Consider the following 15,908-nt stretch of genomic DNA (forward strand, 5'->3'; position numbering starts at 1 on the left):
CAATATGTATCCAATATCATAAATCATGTTATTCTCTGACATTCTCAATTAAAGAAATAGGTCCTCTGTTTTGGTCCATGTTACCTTTTAGTGAGACATAAACACCACCTAGTGGTCAATTGGACTGTCCCTTTATTATGGGGATTCTTATGAGAAACAGAACATTGAACAAAGCATTGTCAATGTCATTAAAATAACTTTATGATATTTATTTATGAGATTTATGATATTGGATACATTGGATACAATACATACATATTCACACATGGTGTTACTATTATATTTTCTCTATTCATAACATGACATTAGATTAATCAATGATTAAGCCATACATAAAAATAAAAAAAAAGCTATGAGCACACGTCAGTGTCTGACCAATATTTTCTATAGCCAATCACACAAAACATGCGATTACCTCATCGCTTGACTGTTTGTTATAGTATAACATGGCTAGTAAAACAGGACAAGGCTTGGCTGGAGGTAATCTAACTAGGTGGACCAAAATGGGTGCGTTTGAGTTTTAAGGCAAAAGCAACAGACTGTAGACAAATGTCCAGGATTGAAGTCAGGTGCACCTGCCACAGATGAAAGTTGGACAATAATGTGGTTTTCCAAAAGCAAGGCTCAGATCAACATGGCAGTGTTGCCATTGTTTTATAAAAGTTTATCTTTATAATGTCGAAATAAAGATGGCTGCAACCCCCATATCACACACTAACAAATTGAAATCATGTGTGTACATTGTACAAGCAATCTGTGAGAAAGAGCATCAAAAATTACATTAATGTGTATATATCCATTGTATACATGAATTGCGGCAAAGTTGGATTCTGTTTCAGTCACATTCACATGGGCAAAAAAAAACACCCTAATGATTGGTTGGCAATAGAGCCTCCCACAATACAGGCGATGGATGCCGGATGACGTYGGTGAAGAGCAACTGCAGAAACTTGCAGTAAAAATGGTATTACCTTTGGACCACATTATTTTTTTKGTCAAATTCATGCACTCAACATATACACATAAGTGGCCAATTTGTAAATAATGCAGTACACTTTGAAAGGCGTTGAACAACGACGGCCAGACTTGACAAAAATKATCCGCTCGAACACTCCCAATGGCTCAATTTCACACCTCCTGAGTCCTGATGCTCGTCACTCAGAAATTGGCGATGAAGGATACCTTATGGGAAACTGGTTAGATTGTTCTTATATAGCAAGCAATGGAGGAAGATATTATGTATTGTGATTAGTTGTTACTAGACTGACTAGTAAAAGTATAATGGTCTGTCCATTTGTGATTTTCCTTGTTTCCGAGGAGAATTGTACATACGGTAGAGAATGCAACATTTAGGTTTAGGTCTAACTTTTCGTAAATTATATTTTTTTCACAGAGCAATGCATTGAAATATTGCACTTTAATTCAGAAATATATTTTGAAGGGTAGGAATTTTGTGTAATTTTTTTTCTCTTTTACTTTAATTCGTTCCAATGTGTCCATTTCATGATGGATGAGAATGTAAGTTGTGGCTGTTTTTGTGTAAGAGCAGAAGGAAGGTTAAGTATAATCTCAGTCATAACATGTTGTTTTGGAGTACAGGGATGGTACAAAATGTAAAAAAATAAAAAGTTGACCAAATCGGCATTTCACTCGGAACTAGGTAACGCGGAAATGTCCGATTTGCTGATTCGTTGAACGCGGCACGTGTATAGGTACAACCAGTTACCAAATCGGACATTTCTGAGATTCCTCGTTCCGACTAGCACATGAACGCGGTATTACCATAGCTCAATTTGAAATAAAGAATATATCTCGAGGATTCCAGTTTAATATTACCAAAAACAGCATATTTGTTAAACAGTGTTGTTTTGTGATCCCTGGTTTTCTTGCGTTCAGAGTGACGTTAACGAGATTACCACCTTGAAACTCCTCCCAACAGTTCCGATGTGAGCTCTCACCCACATTTGAAGAGGAACTAMAAAGATCTGACAGCACTTACTGCTCTCCATCCACATTCTCCTGGATAGTCACTGGTTTTCAATGTTCAGCCTGCTCTTTGTAAGTAAGAACGCTTGTTCATATCGTTATACATTATCACCAAAAAACCCAGATAACTATTTCGCTACAGCGTCAGTCTTGTTGAGAAGAAAGTAGCTAGCTATAGCTAGCCTGCTAACGCTGGGATATGGCAGCTAAATAACATTAGTCGTTTTCCAACTCTGCAGCTTCGCCGATCTACAGAAAATGTTGGCAAAACACCAAGGTTCGTCAAGTTAAATTAAACATTAATAGCGAACGAGTAGTAGCTTTTATCGAAAAAGCCTTAACATCGATAACAGCTAACTAGCTAACGTTAGCCAGTCAGCTGCCCGTTTCCTGCGTTACGCCGGTAGCTAGCTATAGTAAGATAACGTTCGTTTAGCTAGCATGCAACTAACCACGCTAACGTAACGGACGCGAGCTAGCTAACTAGGAGGTATTGTGGTTAGTCAACCAACTAAGCCAAAGTATTACTCGATAACTAGTTTTGTTTCTGTTTATATACCCAGATAGCGTTGCTAGTGCTAGCCAGCTATTCGTTTGACCCACACTAACAGTTACAGCCCAATGTGACCCATTTACTTTCTGAACTGCCTTGTTTGTAACCGGCTAGTTAGCATAACTTTAGTAGGGTAACTAGTTGCATGCCTTAACAAACGGAGAAGGGGCTAGTCAACGTTGTTGGGTAACATTAAAGTTACATACAAACATCGGCCTATTTTACAAGACATGCGGACCCGTTTCTTGTATCAATGTTATATTTTATCCTCGATATTAATTAACTGACCGAGAAAGCTTGCTAGCCAAATATAATTACCCTGTTTGCTAAATTGCTAGGTCATGATTCTACAGTACCCACTGATGTATAGCTATACTTATTGCTTCTAGCTACCTTAGTTGCCCTTGTTCCTGTTCATATGTAGCTAACTGTAGCCTAACTACGCAGTGTTGTACTGGAAACGTCGCTGTCTGGATTKGATGTACAGAGTTTTGGTCGGTCCTACGGTTGACCATGGACAGGTGTAACACGATAACGTTACCCGAATGCACTTGTCTCCTGTTGCAAAGGCTTCACGCACACTGCCGAGCGCACGGCAACATTGCCAGGGGAAGCGAGGTTGGATGTTAACGTAACGTACACTGTACAAGCTGTCCAATTTGATATCCCAGGTGGCTAAATCGAGACAAAGACATATTTTGAGACATGGTTGTTGTCTTGGGTTCTCATCGGAAGAGGGTGTAATGTCTGGCTAACTAGCTAGTAGTTCACACTCAAACCAAGGCAAACGTATGTTCTGCTCTCTGGTTTTTGTAACACTCAATCAACAATTCAGAGAAGTGAACTTGAGGAAATGCATTTGGGTGGGGAAGTTGACTTGAACAGCTGTGAAAGAAACAACTAATCGTGATGGAAAAAACGCTTTCAGTGTTGACTTAATTTATATCTGATTTAGTCGTTTGTTAGTAAAGATAATGGACAAATATCGTTTGAGAACAAAGTCACCAAAAGGAAAGCTAGAATTTGAAAATTCAAAACCAATGAATTTAGCAGTATAAAATAAACAGATTAGCCGTGGCAGAATAGGTAGAAATCGCATGAAATTATCTTTAATACTGCAACATTTTGTCCCAGCTGCATGCAAAATGTGTAGAATTGCAGGAAATTTGCTTTAAAACTGCAAAACGGTCACATGCTACTCCCACGACCTAAGCCACCTTTTTCATCCAGAAAAAACCCTGATCACAACAGCCACTCTGTTGTCATGGTATTTTGGTTGGTCTATTTGACAGTGACAACTACAATTTATTTTGGGGTGGAAAGGTTGAATGGGCATGTGCAAAGGACGTCACGTCGCTTGCTTAGCGAGTGCCGCTTCCTCCTGATTCGGCCCATACCTGGTGCGACTCGGGACCTCTGCCTCACACACACGTGACCGTACTCCCGCAAGCGCCTTGTCCAGATCGCGGCATCCCAAAAGCTAGCTAATGAGGTGACACAGGCGCAACACTTAAAGCCGAGGAGTAGGTTTCACACATCCCCATATACTACGCAGGCAGTTTACACACACCTACTGTGGGCCGATCAGTCAGAGTATTGTAACAGGTAAGCATAGACATTGCTACTTAGGATTTATGGCAAAGTAACCTATTCATTTGCTTGTAAAGTAGCTATAGATGGATATATATCTCTCWAAGCTATCTCTGGGTACCAGTGCCTACTCGGTTTTGATTACTGAACATTGCTTGGACTAATCAACAAAATACAACCCTTTAATTTTTAATTAATTTTTCCCTCAGTTTTGATTACTGAACATTTTCAGTTCTCCTAGTCTTATTCAAAAAAGTATTACTTTTCCCCCCTAATCAATCTACACAATACCCCACAATGACAAAGCAAAGTAGGGTTTTAGACATTTTTGCAAATGTATTCAAAATAATGGAAATATCATATTTACTTAAGTTCAGACCCTACCCTACCTGTGGTGGCAGGTACCTTAGTGGTAAGAGCGTTGGGGCAGTAACCGTAAGGTTGCTGGATCGAATCCATGAGCTGACAAGGTGCCGTTCTGCCCCTGAGCAAGGCACTTAACCCACTGTTCCCAGGGCACCGRAGACATGGATGTCGATTAAGGCACGCCTCTCTGATTCAGAAGGGTTGGGTTAAATGCGGAAGACACATTTCAGTTGAATGCATTGTTGTACAACTGACTCTACTTTGTTGAGGCAYCTTTGGCAGCGATTACAGCCTCGAGTCTTCTGTGGTATGATGCTACAAGCTTGGCACACCTGTATTTGGGGAGTTTCTGTGTGTAACTATTTAACTGTACTAGAATGCTTAAATGATCGCAAACATTTAAAATAATCGATATTGTTTTTTTGGCAAGGAAAATATCAGATGTCGTAGTGGCCAAAAATGGTCATGTCGGTGCATCCCTAATGCATTCAATAAGTTTGTTTGTGTAACTCCGGTAGGGCAACATCTGATAAATAGTGTGTACCGGGGCTGGACCAGTCGGCAAAAGCCAACATCATCCACGACAGAGGACTGTTGATTGTCGACAGGGCAATGAATTCCATTATCTTGGCGTTAATGGGTTTCGCCTTTGCGTTGTCTCACTGAAATGTTCTTACTCTTTCAAATGACTGCTCGACTTGAACTTTAGTTGTTAGAAGTGTGTGCTTAATATTTTTCTGTTTTTGTTATGTGTAGCACTGTATTTTTCGTGGCGTCATTATGTCACTTTTATATAGGTATGCATGTACATTTTGACATCGGTTTTGCACATCGGTGTTAAACTAGACATCGGGTTGATGCCATTGTTGTCATTTTTATCTAATATCGTCAGATTCCGATATGCTCAGCGATATATCGTGCATTCCTGGAATCCATTTTAGAATAAGGCTGTAACGTAACAAAATGTGGAAAAAGTCAAGGTCTGAATACTTTCTGAATGCTCTGTATATCATAAATATAATCTGTATTAATTRACTGACTGTAAATCCATTTCCTGTAGGACATTGCTAGCTTATTTTATTGTTTCAAGTAGGGTTCTCACGGTACCAGTATCTATGTCAAAAAAGAAAACACAAAGCAGACAACTCTTTTTGGACCTTTAAAAGAACTGCCTTTATTAAAAATATTGTGTGCTATAGCTTGGAAAAGAAACTGGGTGACATCAGGCTGTTTTGTCAGGAAAGTTTGTCCGCTTCATGTTTAGTTTTCTTGCCACGATACCTCTGAGTATGGATTTACTGGTTTAGTGACAACCCTAGTGGGTTTCACTCAACTGCTTTATCATAAAGCTAATTGACGTACAAGGCTGGATCCAGGAGCCGCTCTGGAAATAGCTCCCTTCAGCCAACCCACACGTATACAGCCTGACGCCAAGAGCGAGCCTTCCACGGCCAGGCATGGAGGGCCTCATTCACCAGATTCCATGCTACGCATACCGGTATCACACCCCACTCCCTGTCTGTATGTCTTCTGCTGTACAGTATATGCTCTGGATACAGGTTAGCCTCGGGCACAGGATGCATACCAAATCACCCTTGCCTATTCCCTACTCTACTTTTGATCAGCTCCTTTTGAGACACATCGCACCTGCCCAAAATCCTAGCCTTGAGCTTTTATGGAGGAACATTACAAAAGTGACTGATCAGTCTGGGCTTGAAGTGTTGATCCCTCTCTCTGGGGCTTGGATTGGCAGTAAACATGGTGTGAGTCATCGTGAAACAAATGTTTGCTCACATGCCGCAACTGAATTGTCTGCTTTGAACACTGATAGTCTTCTCAATGCTGGATGGTACTAGGCATTGCTGTGGTCCATTGTCATTTGGTCTACATTACTACTTTAGAGTTGTTGTAGCCAGAATTTTATATTTTATTGTCAAATAGTGAAGTTGTCTTTTGTATGGGAACCTGATGCGTGGTGTCTGTTGCACAGCCGACACTTCGCTAAATGGTGTGACATTTGGCACACAGAGGAAAGTTCCCCTCTCTCTGTATTAGCAGCATAAAGAAAGACGAGTGTGACAACAGGGGAAGTCTTCAGCCTTGGTTACCGTAACTGAGAAAGCTGAGAGTAGCCGTGGCAGGTACAGTAACATGAGGCTAGGCAAGGGTCACCAGTCGGCGGGGGGGGGGGGCAGGGAGCCATTTGTATAGCTGGCGCTGGGCCTGGTTTGACCACAGGGTGCCTGTGTCTGATGAAAGGTGGTGTTGATGAGCATGTCATGTCTTCTAGTCTGCCTTGTGTAATGGATTAGCCCATTTACACGTGTTCATGCCCCTGGGGCTCTGGCTGGAGTGTTTGAGAGAGGATCTCTATCCTCTGGTTTGGTGTGTGTTTCGGGGGGAGGAGGGAGTGCTGTGCACTCGCTGGTCCTAAAATCCACTCTGCTCTCTCTCTCTCCACTATGTCCTCCTATGGACACTCAAGGTAGGCCCATAAGTCTGGGATCAGATTACACCACACTTAATCCTACATTTAACCATTGGATACATCTAMATATCTGATTCTGTATCAGTAGGTAGCGTCTCCCTACACCACTTTGACACTGGGTATTATTCCTCTGCTATTGGTACTGTTTACTGTAGGCCGTCATTGTAAATAAGAATTTGTTCTTAACCTTTCTAGCGCAGGCGTTCCGCTAGCGGAACCCCTCGACAACATTCCGCTGAAAAGGCAGCGCGGGAAATTCAAAAATATTTTTTTGAAATATGTAACTTTCACACATTAACAAGTCCAATACAGCAAATGAAAGATAAACATCTTGTTAATCTACCCATTGTGTTCGATGTCAAAAAGTCTTTACAGCGAAAGCACAACATATGATTATGTTAGTTCAGAGCCAAGTAAAAAAAAACACACAGCCATTTTCCTAGCCAAAGATAGGAGTCACAAAAAGCAGAAATATAGATACAATTTATCACAAACTTTTGATGATCTTCATCAGATGACACTCATAGGACATGTTACACAATACATGTATGTTTTGTTCGATAATGTGCATATTTATATCCAAAAGTCTCAGTTTACATTGGCGTGTTACGTGCAGTAATGTTTTGATTCCAAAACATCCGGTGATCTTGCAGATTCCCACAGAAATCCCAGAAATAATCATAATAAACATTGATAAAAGATACAAGTGTTATTCACATAATTAAAGATAGACTTAATGCAACCGCTGTCAGATTTCAATTTTTTTTAACGGAAAAAGCATAATCTGAGTACGGCGCTCAGAGCCCAATTCAGCCAAAGAAATATCCGCCATGTTGGAGTCAACAGAAGTTAGAAATAACATGATAAATATTCACTTATCTTTTGCATGAAATGCCTGCCCAGAGTAAACTGCCTGCTACTCAGGCCCAGAAGCTAAGATATGCATATTATTAGTAGTATTGGATAGAAAACATTCTGAAGTTTCTAAAACTGTTTGAATGATGTCTGAGTATAACAGAACTCATATGGCAGGCAAAAACCAGAGAAAAAAATCCAACCAGGAAGTGGGAAATCTGAGGTAGGTTGTTTTTCAACTCATGCCCTATTGAAGATAGTGGGATATGGGTAATGTTGCACTTCCTAAGGCTTCCACTAGATGTCAACAGTCGTTAGAACCTTGTCTGACGCTTCTACTGTGAAGTGCCGAATGAGAGGGGAATGAGTCAGAGGTCTGGCAGAATGCTTTGAGCGCGTGACGCTCGTTCACGTGAGAGTGAGCTCTGTTCCATAGTTTTTCTACAGACAAAGGAATTCTCCAGTTGGAACATTATTGAAGATTTATGTTAAAAACATCCTAAAGATTGATTCTATACTTCGTTTGACATGTTTCTACGGACTGTAATATGACTTTTCGTCTGAACTTTTGCCCGCGCGTCATGAATTTAGATTGTGTACTGAACATGTTAACAACAAGGAGGAATTTGGATATAATTGATGGACTTTATGGAACAAATCAAACATTTATTGTGGAACTGGGATTCCTGGGAGTGCATTCTGACGAAGTTCATCAAAGGTAAGTGAATATTTATAATGCTATTTCTGATTTATGTTGACTCTAACATGGCGGATATCTTCCTGGGTTGTGTTGGTCTCTGAGCGCCGTACTCAGATTATTGCATGGTTTGCTTTTTCCGTAAAGTTTTTTTGTAAATCTGACACAGCAGTTGCATTAAGCAGAAGTATATCTTTAAATCTGAATAACACTTGTATCTTTTTTATTAATGTTTATTATGACTATTTCTGTGATTTGATGTGGCTCTGTGCAAATTCACGGGATGTTTTGGAGGCAAAGCCAAATGTAAACTGAGGTTTTTGGATATAAATATGAACTTGATCGAACAAAACATACATGTATTGTGTAACATGTTTTTACATTTTTTTTACATTTTAGTCATTTAGCAGACGCTCTTATCCAGAGCGACTTACAGTAGAGTGCATACATTTTATTACATTTTTACATACTGAGACAAGGATATCCCAACCGGCCAAACCCTCCCTACCGGCCAAACCCTCCCTAACCCGGACGACGCTATGCCAATTGTRCGTCGCCCCACGGATCTCCCGGTTGCGGCCGGCTGTGACAGAGCCTGGGCGCGAACCCAGCCCAGTCTGGGCGCGAACCCAGAGACTCTGGTGGCGCAGCTAGCACTGCGATGCAGTGCCCTAGACCACTGCGCCACCCCGRTGTTGTYCTGGGAGTGTCATCTGATAATATAATATCAGAGGTTAGTGATTCATTTTATCAATATTTCTGCTTTTTGTGACTCCTCTCTTTGGTTGGAAAATCGCTSTATACTTTCTGTGACTAGTTGCTGACCTAACATATGTTCTGCTTTCGCCGAAAAGCTTTTTTGAAATCGGACACTGTGGTTGGATTAACGAGAATTTTATCTTTAAAATGGTGTCTAATACTTGTATGTTTGAGAAAATTGAATTATGAGATTTCTGTTGATTGAATTTGGAGCCCTGCAATTTCATTGGCTTTTGGCGAGGTGTTCCGCTAGCGGAACGGGGTCCTAGAACGGTTAAACATTTGTTAAAATTGCATTACCACCACTTTCTCTGTTCAGCGGTGGCCTTTTATATTCAACCAGCTTGTTATTGCTTATTATTAGCTATGCATTGTTGGGAAATTACACGTAAGTAAGCATTTCACTGTTAGTCTACACCTGTTGTTTACCAAGCATGTGACAAAAATGATTTGATTAAGAAACAAGATGTTTGGCTCCTCACAACCTGTGGCATGGGACTCACTGAGATGCAGACCTGAAGCCTGATCTGTCAGTTTCTACATTTTTACCGCATGTACATAGTAACCGGCCAAATAGAAACAAGCCAGGCATTTTTATCAAAACAAATGAAGTAAATAGCCCACATTATTGAAAAATGTCATTAATTTAGTTTTTTCAGGTTTCTGTTTTTTCCTAAATATATATTTTTGCTTTCAAAATTACACTTTTTATTTTTATAGAACAACAACAATTGGATGTTCTCAGTCTGCAACCATGCTTAAACCACACCGGGAGACCTCATTTGAGGCTCTTCAAAAAATCTGAGATGTTGATTTTTGGGTGTAGTTACTCTTTTAATTTAAGTGCACACCTAGCAAGAGGCTGTGTTTTTGTTGTGAAGGTACAGTTTGCAAAGTGAATACCTGCTGGTATGATGAAAATAATGAGAGAATTCTGCCTGGTAATTTTACTTTGTAGTTAACATTTTAATTGAKAAGGTTTTTGGGAAAAACTACCAGATGGAAAAGGTTTTTGGGAAAACCTTTTCCATCTACCAGATGGAAGCTGTGTGCATTGCAACACGGGGGCGTTCTCGTTGCCTCTTCAGAAAGCTTCCATCTGGTAGATGTGTGCATTGCAACACGGGGGCGTTCTCGTTGCCTCTTCAGAAAGCTTCCATCTGGTAGTGTGTGCATTGCAACACGGGGGGCGTTTCTCCGTTGCCTCTTCAGAAAGCTTCCATCTGGTAGATGTGTGCATTGCAACACGGGGGCGTTCTCGTTGCCTCTTCAGAAAGCTTCCATCTGGTAGTGTGTGCATTGCAACACGGGGGCGTTCTCGTTGCCTCTTCAGAAAGCTTCCATCTGGTAGCTGTGTGCATTGCAACACGGGGGCGTTCTCGTTGCCTCTTCAGAAAGCTTCCATCTGGTAGATGTGTGCATTGCACACACGGGGGCGTTCTCGTTGCCTCTTCAGAAAGTTGCACGAAATTTGTAATCCCTGATGCATTTTGTTCATGTCTTATGATAAACTTGGGCTAATTAGTAAATGTTCAATACATTTAGTTGATTCCCTACAAAGGTCAATACTTTTCTGAATATTGTTGAGTTTTTTATGGATTCCACTAGGGCCCTAATTATTATGTGGGCCAGAATGATGCTGTCCACCACCTATTGTTCCTGCAGTGATGATTCACCATCTTCTAATGTTTATATCATTTATCTTCAGATAAACAGCAAAAAGCTTAGGCCTGCTACCAGTAGCCTATGCAAATGAGGGAGCCAAATGAACAGCTCTCTCTCCGATGTGATTCGGTAGGCTACACTGCATGGTGAGACGAGTCACTCCAAGTTGAGCATCACTGTCTAGTAATCCGACGACGACATAGCAAAAAAATAAGGAAGTGTTTTCTTTGGTTTACTTGTCCCGATGCGATACCATGGACATTTTAACCATGTTGCATGATTTATGAATGGCAAAGGGATATAAGAGATCGACTTTATTCAGTCACCTTTTTATAAACTAGTTAACGCTTGCTGTTCAGTTGTCAGTCAACACAGAGTAAATAGCCTACTATGCTCTACTACTCTGTGTGGCCTGCTATGTGAAACACACAAATAAAATGGTCCTAAAGAAATGTGTGAAACTAAGTCGTGGATTTCGACTCATCGTTACCACTTACATTACATGGGACTTGATAATTCATGAGCATCATGCGCTCGCCCCTCCATGTAAAGAAATTTGACTGCAACAAGAGATGTGTATATATTGACGAGATGCTCATGTCTCCGCCCTAACAGTGAGAGTGTTTGTCTCAAAGCCAGGAAGGCAGGCGTCAAGCTTTAGGTCCAAAATAAACCCATAGAAACACATTGGGCTTGTTTTGGACAGAGTTTTGCGAGTTTAACCTCTCGCTTTCTTTCGGCTATGTTTTCCTGTCATCCCTCACTTTGACTGACCGCCTATCCTCTCAATAGATTGCTAGATGTTTATTGTAGCGGGAGAGGGCTCAAAGGACTAGTGAATAGAAACTTTTAAAAGGAAAGTAGCCTAGTTAATGTGAAGGTGAGTATGTGACCGGCTGATTACCTGACGCCAATGGAAAACACTGGGTTAGGAGCTGTGGGCTGTAAGCTGGCCTTAGAACTGTAGGTAAGCCTTGTCCAAGCCAGAAAGGCTTCTGCCCTATGGGCCAATCTCCTGTTTATGTAGCGTGAGGCAGCATGATGTACAAGTACACCCCCTGGACAGGTTGCAAAGTCCAATACAGTAGCTTCTCTCTCTTCTCTCCCTGCGACTCTTGGTGCTGCGCCTCCTGCTTGTCAGTGTTAATATTTAAAGACGCGCACCACCGCTCCTCTGATTTCCCCTGGAGGGACAGGAGCTGGCCCCGCTGGAGCTCCTGTCTGTCGACTCCCCAGAGATACCCGCTTGTTGTTATGGCAACAGGCATTCCCTGTTCTGGCTGTCTGAGTGGCATCTGGAGTCTCCGATCCTCAGGCTGTGATTGCATGGGCTAGGCCAACCGCCAGGCCATGGATGGATGAATGACTTGATCGGAGTTGGCTCAAGGCTACTTTCTCAAGGTGATTGGTCATAGGGTTATGATGCATGATATAGTCAATCAGAACACACATACCTGACTGCCACAGGAAGTGGCTGTCACAAATGTTATGTCTCCCTCCGTGTTAATATTAAATCCCTTGGTTCTGTTTTGGTTATATGAAAACTTGTTCTAAGAGCAAACCATAAGGCCTAAATGGTGTGCGTTCATGCATGTGCAGGCGTGCCGTTCTGAAAATGCCTTCAGTAAAATAGTTACCTATCTTAAATTGAAGTGAAAGTTCAAAGAGAACCCTGTAGACACGGAACTTCCCTGTCTCTCCCCTTAACGTTGGGAAACCCCAGTGCTATTAAAGGTCCAACGCGGTCTCTTCCAGCCCGCGTAGGACAGGACGGCACACCTTTCAAATACTATTGAAATAGTTAGAAATACTTCATTTGGGCTTGATTTGAGTTTGCCTTATGCAATTGAATCAACGGAGAAGTCACAAAATGGCAGACCCACCCACCTGGCACTCTAAGACAGGCTAAAGAAAACACTGTATTATTTGAACCCAGGTCTGCAGGAGAAGTAGGTGACCTACCTGCCTTCCCCTCCACTAACTATCTGACCAGGGCTGGTTAGGCAGCCCGACCCGGGGTGCTAGCCTTCTGGAAGGGACCTGATTTAGATTGGTGACGGGAGATTGACTCATTAAAAAGCTCAGAGGCAGTTGCCTGGTGACTCCCTTCTAGCCCACTTTCCACCACAATGGCACTGTCTAGCATGCTCTGAGGCAGGGAGGGAAATTGAATACGAGAGTGTTCTCACGCCACATGTTGCAGACTACACTATATATACAAAAGTATGTGGACACCAATGTTCCCTCTAATTTTTTTAGGCACTGAGCAAATTTCAGGTCTGCTGAGCGCAAACTTGACCACTGTGAAAAGTCTGTTCAACTGTGGACACAGAGGCTGTACACGCTGTAAGTGGACAAGTAGGCTCCTGTGGCTATTTGATTATAATGTAGGCCTACCAGAGTGGTTTACCATCCCAAAGAATGGAAAAAATGCATCCCATAACATTTTAACATGGAAATAGCTGTTCTATCGTTCAGCCTACAGTAGCAGTCAATGTGTGGTGTTTAATGTAGACCTACATTCCATGAGACTTTTGAAAAGAACATACAGGGCTTGACATGAACCTGTTCATCCACTTGTCCTTCAGACAAGGTGACTGAATGTGCTATGATGCAAGAAACCATAGCGTTATTACAGAGAATCAGACAAATTATACTAGCCTTTGCTTATTGGCTACTTAGCTTATTCAAGGCTGTTGCAAAATAAAACACTACCCACTGACTCGCTTTTAAAAAGATGTCTAGAAATCACTCCCAGTTTGCTGTCTACAAATGATCTATAACTGGGCTAATAACTAACTAGCAAAGGATATGAACACAATGTGCACGTGGCTACATGCAGCTCTTGCTCAGGATCCCAGCTGTAAACACAGTCCAGTTCAAAGTGAATGGCACAGATCCATACATGGCAGTGGTCTATTTGCAGATAGGCCTACTGAAGCTCTGATTGGTTATGCTGCACTGGTCTGTGTAGAGTACAGTGTGAGTCGTGAGCAATAGAATTAAAATCCTATCCCGACGCTTTCTGCATACAACAAAATCTCTCCCATAATTTGTTTTTGTTTCGGGATATGTTGCATTGAAAGTGGCTAATATTGCGTTGATTCGATCGAAATTGCCACAATAAAGGGAAACGTTTATGGTTGTTAACTAATGGGGAAAAGTGAGTGAAGTTCAAACTTGTGCTTCTCTCCGTGGGCAGATATTTCTTCTGTGCTCTGCAGAAGGGGGTAGTCTAATGGGGATAGACTCGGGCTACTGCGTGTCCACTCACATGCAGCTTAGAGGTAACATTGGTGGACACCCCTTCAAATTAGTAGATTTGGCTATTTCAGCCACACCTGTTGCTGACAGTTGTATAAAATTGAGCACCTAGCCTTGCAATCTCCTTAGACACACATTGGCAGTAGAATGGCCTTACTGCAGAGCTCAGTGACTTTCAACGTGGCACCGTCATAGGATGCCACCTTTCCAACAAGTCAGTTTGTCAAATGTATGCCCTGGTAGAGCTGCCCCGGTCAACTGTAAGTGCTGTTATTGTGAAGTGGAAATGTTTAGCAGCAACAACGGCTCAGCCCGAAGTGGTAGGCCACACAAGCTCACAGAACGGGACCGGCGAGTGCTGAAGTACGTAGCGTGTAAAAATCCTCTGTCCTCGGTTGCAACACTCACTACCGAGTTCTAAACTGCCTCTGGAAGCAACGTCAGCACAAGAACTGTTCATTGGGAGCTTTATGAAATGGGAGGAGGCAGAGCAGCTGGAGGAATAATGGTCTGGGGATGTTTTCCATGGTTTGGGCTCCTTAGTTCTAGTGAAGGGAAATCTTAACTCTACAGCATTCAATGACATTCTAGATGGTTCTGTGCTTTCAACTTTGTGGCAACAGTTTGGGGGATGCCCTTTACTGTTTCAGCATGACAATGCCCCTGTGCACATCTAGTGGAAAGCATTCCCAGAAGAGTGGAGGCTGTTATAGCAGCAAAGGGGTGGACCARCTCTATTAATGCTTGTGATTTTGGAGTGAAATGTTCGAGCAGGTGACTTTTGGTCAGGTAGTGTACTTTGACAAGTGTTGCTTGTTCCTCTTTCACTTTCACTCCCCCTTTCAGTCACTGGGGTGGGGTGGTTTTCACACCCCCTTTCAGTTACTGGGGGTAGGTTGATTTTCACTCGTGGTTTAGTAAAAACCCTGGGGTGAAACTCTGGTTGTTCTGCTCAGGATGTAACACGTCAACAGTGACCTGGTGTTCCTTTTGAAATGTTAGAGAACTTTCAAATCACTCCGACCTGGGTCAGGTGAATGTGGCAACTGTGACTGCTTCCCAAATTGCATGCTTCCCAAATTGCATTCTATTCCCTATCTCCAAAAAATCGATACGGTTACATATCGGGATATTATCTTTGACGATGTATTGTTTTGACTATCGCTATTATTTTTGCACATGTTGTCTGTACCTGCACCAAAACTCCAGTATTTGTCTTTCATAGCTTGTTCTCCATCTTCTTTTTAAATAGGAGCTCATTTGGGAGCCAATTTGTTTTCGGCACTTTATTTCCGTGACTGATCAACACTGGTTTTCTCATGGCTCTCTTGTCCTTCTGCAGCAGACACATGGTGAGCAATATGTTTGGAACACAGAATCGCAATAAAATCACTATCAAATCGCAATACATATATAATCATGAGAATTGCAATACATATTGTATCGTCACTTCGGTATCGTGAGGTCCCTGGCAATTTCCAGCCCTACTGTTCCCTATATAGTGTACTGCTTTTGACCAGTGCCAATTTCAAGTAACCTTTCTCTCCACATGCCAGTGTTGAAGCTGTGTTGTGAGTCCTGGCAATTGGAGGCATTACTTGTTTTTTTCATGTTTTTGTAGTAAATATTTCAGTAAATATTTTATTCTTGTGACCACCAACCTGGGATCTCCTCAAATAAGGATT

The 15,908-nt window shown here is 41.8% G+C and overlaps 1 protein-coding gene across 3 annotated transcripts in view; it reads left to right on the forward strand.

Annotated features, from left to right (window-relative positions):
- Positions 1-1,741: 1,741 nt before the first annotated feature.
- The window catches only part of ptp4a2b (protein tyrosine phosphatase 4A2b), a 59,057-nt gene continuing 44,890 nt past the window's right edge, over positions 1,742-15,908 (forward strand). For 2 of the 3 annotated variants that reach the window (XM_024137300.2, XM_024137303.1), the window contains exon 1: positions 1,742-2,058. The gene's annotated coding sequence lies outside the window, so the exon portion shown is untranslated. Of the gene's footprint in view, positions 2,063-15,908 lie in introns of all 3 variants that reach the window. The other variant, XM_024137301.2, reaches the window with a different exon arrangement.

Source organism: Salvelinus sp. IW2-2015, unplaced genomic scaffold, assembly GCF_002910315.2.
Source record: "Salvelinus sp. IW2-2015 unplaced genomic scaffold, ASM291031v2 Un_scaffold1146, whole genome shotgun sequence".
Classification (NCBI taxonomy): domain Eukaryota; kingdom Metazoa; phylum Chordata; class Actinopteri; order Salmoniformes; family Salmonidae; genus Salvelinus; species Salvelinus sp. IW2-2015.